At 38.0% G+C, this 5,252-nt stretch overlaps 1 pseudogene across 1 annotated transcript; it reads right to left on the bottom strand.

The window, feature by feature from the left end:
• Nucleotides 1–1,426: 1,426 nt before the first annotated feature.
• Nucleotides 1,427–2,005, bottom strand: LOC105988916 (annotated as a pseudogene). Its single transcript, XR_001175223.1, has one exon. The product of XR_001175223.1 is annotated as a Golgi-associated plant pathogenesis-related protein 1 pseudogene (transcript).
• Nucleotides 2,006–5,252: the final 3,247 nt, after the last annotated feature.

The raw sequence follows: 5,252 nt of genomic DNA, 5'->3' as shown, positions 1-5,252 counted from the left end.
TCTTTGTCTGTCAGTCTGTCTGTCTCTCTCCTTCTTGTTGATAAATTTACTATCAATTTTATGTCTTTAGTTTACAAGTATGTGTTATTGAGTTTTCTTTTACTTTCCTGTTTTCACACCATTGGCTGGTGTTTTTATTTTATTTCTTTTTTCTGTAAACTATAGGTTTAATTTGTTCTTCCTTTACTTAATAAGGTAATCATTTAAATAATTGACTATATTTTTCTTTTTTTTTACACAAAAGAAAAGATTTTATTGTTTTATTAGTCAATATCCCTGGATGAAATGAAGGGTACAGCACAAGACTGTGTTCACAGTTCAACTTAGACTTTCAAGAAGCTGTTTCAATGACTGGCTAACAGCTCTCTCCCTGGGCCCCTGCTAACCTGGCAGATGGAGAAGCTTTGGTTCAGGGATACTCAGTTGGGCATCTGGGTTGATCTATCCCAGAGAGACATTGTAAAACTGCTATTCGGGAGGGACTTCGTATAGTTTAAGGCAAAACACAGAACAAATGAGCATTTCTAAGCCCCTGTCTGGGACACCACCCAGGATCGTTTGGGCTAGTCACACATTCCAGGAGCGAGCAGCAGCACAGCTGCGGCCACAGCTGCCAGGAAGGGGCCTCGAAGATGGGGGTAGGGCAGAGTCTGGAGGGCTCCCCCCAGGGGCCCTGGGTGAGGTCACCCTCACCCTCATACCACTGACTTCATCCTCCAAGCCTCCTGGCTAGTTTCCCAGGCAGTGTGAAGTGCTCTCTCTAAGAACAAGGCCCCTGGGCCACCTGGGGGCAGTGTGTGTGTGTGTGTGTGTGTGTGTGTGTGTGTGCATGTGTGCATTCCAGACCTAGTCCAACTCCCCAGAAACCAGGGGTAACATTGAGCTCCGAAGAAAAGCTTTTGCTCTATTTGTTCGTTGGCAATCCCATTAGCAAATCCCAGGAGGCATGGTGGATGACCTCATGTCTTCCAACTGAGAAATCTCACTGACTCTGTGAAGTAACTCTGGCTGCTGCTCTAGGTCATCAATGCAGGCTGTTCTATGGCACAGTTAAATGAGGGTTTAATACTCTGAGATATCTACTGAATTCAATGCATGAAAATCACATAGGATGATCTTCAGTTCTTAGCATTACAAATATATGGCATAGAAAATGTCCAAGGGTGGACATGGGGGGGGTGGGAAAGGTACAAAAGAAATTGGCTCCTAAAAACAACAAAAAGAAAAAAATTAATTGGTTCCCCTTCCCTCTACCCAACTCTCAGAATACAATTGTGGTGTGGGTAACCATCTAGATAAACGCTTCCGATGTTCATTTCTTTAACACTGATTAATTCCTTTAAGAAAGAGTTCATCAAGAGCTATACATTCAAGTGTGTGCTTAGGAGATACACACATCATACACACAAGTACATATATCCACAGGGACAGACTCGCAGCTGGCTTGTTTTGTGTTTTTTTTTCATTGTTCTAGGCACTTAATAGCTGCATTCCTATGTCTCCCACTTTCCCATTCCATTGGACAAATTACTTCTTTGGAGGCAGGACATTTTCTTCAAAGTAGCCCTGGTTGACAATGTTCCTTGCTGGGAAGTATCTGGCCACCACGAAGGAGGACCCATCACTTGCAGATGCCTTCCCCACTCCCATAGTCTTGGTGTTCTTCCACACCATGGCAGTGAAGTGTCCAGCCCCAGAGGTAAAGCCAGGCTGCTGGAAGTTGTAGTTCTTGATTTCACCATACCATCTATCAGCCACCTCCTGTCCTGTCTGATCATAGGATGTCCATGCTAGATTCTCCCCACACTGGCCACGACTCGACTCTGGGCTGTGTTTGAGGATCCTTGTGCTGGCCAGGGCCTCTGAATACTGCTGAGCCTCTCGGTTGAGCTTCTTGGAGAGCTTCAGTGGGGGGACTCCATGCTGCCGCCGGTACTCATTGTGGGCCTTTAGGACTTCATTATTAAACTCTTTGGAAGCTGACTTGCCCATGGCCGGCTCTGCGCGCTTCCTTGACTATATTTTTCTTATTTTCTGTTTGCACATTTAACAAATTTCTCTTCAAACACTTTGAAAAAGTACACCACACATTTGATAACTTTATTTTAAAGAATTTTATTTAGTTGACAATGTTATTTAAATTGCTTCTGTAACTTTTTCATGACAAATATATTGTTCAGACATGTGTTATTTAACCTTCAAACAATTTGCAATTTTTCCACTAATTTAGACTTACTGATTTCTAACTCAATTCCATAAAATTCTGTGAGAAAGCTTTGTGTTATATTTGCTAATAGTGTTTTATGGCTTATAATGTGATCTGTTTTAATGATGTTTTCATGTGAGCTTAAGAAGATTATGTGTTCTGATGGTTATAGAATTATTTTATAGTTATCAAGTATATGTAATACATATATATTTATATATATTCATTCAGGCCATTTGTATTCTGGCTGATTTTCTGCCTGCTTGATCTGTCAATTATTGATACAAGTTTGTTGATATTTCTACCTCTAAAGAGTAAATTTGTCTATTTTTCCATTCTACCTGGTTTTGGCCTCAGGTGTTTTGACATTCTACTGTCAGTTTGATTTTGTGGTCTTGTAGAATTATCATCTTTATAACTATACTATTTTCCTCTTAATCCCTAAAATATATTCTTTTCCTGAATATTATTTTATATGAAATTATTTTAAGTACTCTAACCATTTTTTAGTTTGTGTTAACATCCATATCTTTCCCAGTTCACTGCTCTTCTTTTGCATAAAAAGATGAATCAATTGAAAATGCATGCTTCCAATTACTTCAAAGTTAATAGAACATTATCTGTCCAGTAACTTGGATTGTCAATATCCATCCTGGATAACTGAAGCTCTGCTTGCATAGAACCACAGCCAGCCCTGTTTTTATTTCTGTTTCTTTGCCTGTTTTGCACACATAAAAGTAGTATGTGTATTTATTTTTTACTGGCATATATCCTTAGCATAATAGCCTCAAATCTCTCTGCACTTTTGATTTACCAGTGTTTATATTTAAAATGGTAGTTTTTATACACATATCATATTGCCATATTTTTCTAATCTGTACTATCAATCTGACTTTTAACTAGTGTGTTGTTTCTTGATTTTTTTGCTATCATAACTGATGCTTTGCAAAGCTCTGTCTTCTACTTGCGTGAAAGTCTTATAAAAAATAGAGATCCCTAGTATTCTGCATTAAATAACATCAAGGTGAATGTTAACTGGCAAGTACAACATATGTATTTTTGAGTGACAAATGGATATTTGAAGGACAAATGGTTGAGGATATAGTGAAGAAATCACAAAAATAAAAGAAGATGAGAACCAGCATCAATAACAATCATAATTTTAAAAAGTAAGACTTTTACCACACATGACTCACTACACTAAAGGGTCTATATTATCATCATTTAGTGATCTCAAAAAGATTCATGAAGCATATAGGTTCAAAATCTAAGTTTCATGACATTAAACAAACCATGATCACAGGTTGTAAACTTCAGTTCCACAAACTCATTTTAAGGATTTGAGGACTTGAAATACAACATTTTAGTCCCACCAAAGAAACTTTTTCCTGATGTAAAAATGAATTCAAAGCTCTGATTAATCATCCATCTCTCATTAAGGCTTTTAAACTCATCAGTTCAAGAGGCATACCTAAAAGCAAAAACATAATCAGCAAAGGATTGCTGAACAGATTTATTGCACAGACCACTCTTACCTCCATAGCCTTAGCAGTATGTTTTCCAAAAGGTGAAACAAAGATACAGGTTGACTCATTGTAACAATAAGATCTACAAGACACTATGTTGAAAACTAACATAATTTGGGGAGGGGGAGAAATTGGGGAGGTGGGGAGGGAAGGGATGGAAGGGGAAAAACAAAGGGAGGATAACAATGCTTGATAGGATATGTACCCATTATCTTACTCATGTAACAGTAACCCCTTGGTTCAGTATCTTTTAAAAATTTTAAAAAAGAAAAATTTTCAACTCTTCATTTATCACCAGAAACACACTTCATTGTGGCAGAATTACATAGATTCTCAATCTCCAAATGACATGGGAGATTCTCATTTCTGATAATATTTGAATAGATACGTGCATATATGTGTATGTATGCATGTATGTACATATCCTGCAGCTTGATAGATATCATTAGATAAAATACATACAGGCAGAAAGGTGATAGACATGTGTTGTGTGTGTGTGTGTTTGTGTGTGTGTGTGTGTGTGTTTTGCTGGTCCTTGTGCTTGAACTCTGGGCCTCAGTGCTTTCCATGAGCTTTTGTGTTCAAGTCTAGTACTCTATAGTTCCTGATGCACTTCTGACTTTTTGGTGGTTAATTAGAAGGAAGAGACTGATGATTTTTTAAAAATATTTTTGTCAGTAGTGGGGCTTGAACTCTGGATCTGGGCACTGTCCCACAGCTCTTCAGCTCAAGGCCAGAGATCTACCACTTGAGCCACAGTGCCACTTCCGGTTTTCTGGTGGTTTATTGGAGATAAGAGTCTCATGGGCTTTCTTGCTCAGGCTGGCTTTGAACTGTGATCCTCAGATCTCAGCCTCCTGAGTAGCTAGAATTACAGGTGTGATCCACCAGCACCTGGCTAGCCAGTCTGATGAATTTTTGTTCCAGAGCTGGTTTGAAACCACAATTCTCAGCTTTCTGAATAGTTAAAATTACAAGTGTGGGCCACTGGGGCCCAACTAATATATATACATTATATTATATATATTATATTATACATATATATGTATATATATATATGTATTCCACATATGTCTATATATGTGTTTAACTTTCTATCCACATATGTACAGATAAAGACTTTCCAGGCAGAGAAACAGTTACTCAGATTTCCAGATATGTAAAATATTTATCTCCAGAGGGAAAGAACAGCAGGCAGGAATAAGATGAACAGCGACAAGCAGTTAAAAAAAAAAAGTGCCTGCATTGAAAGACTTCACTCACATCAGCATAAATGTTGCCAGAAATAGAATAAATTTTGTATATAAATAAGTAGGGGAAATGTATTGTATATTTATCTGAAAATAGTACACTCCAGCTATGCACTGACTTGTTCCTATCAGTAGCAACTTCTGACTTTCCATAGGAAAACATCCATTTAAATACCAGTGTGGAACAAAAGAGAGAAATAATACTTCTGCTGGGCAATTTCAATCTTGGAACCATGTCAAAATAGAGATAAGAAAAAGCACTCAATGCAC

The sequence above is a fragment of the Dipodomys ordii genome, unplaced genomic scaffold (genome assembly GCF_000151885.1).
Source record: "Dipodomys ordii isolate 6190 unplaced genomic scaffold, Dord_2.0 Scaffold52, whole genome shotgun sequence".
Lineage (NCBI taxonomy): Eukaryota > Metazoa > Chordata > Mammalia > Rodentia > Heteromyidae > Dipodomys > Dipodomys ordii.
The sequence above is the reverse complement of the archived record's forward strand: the minus strand, read 5'-3'. Positions and strand labels throughout refer to the sequence as shown.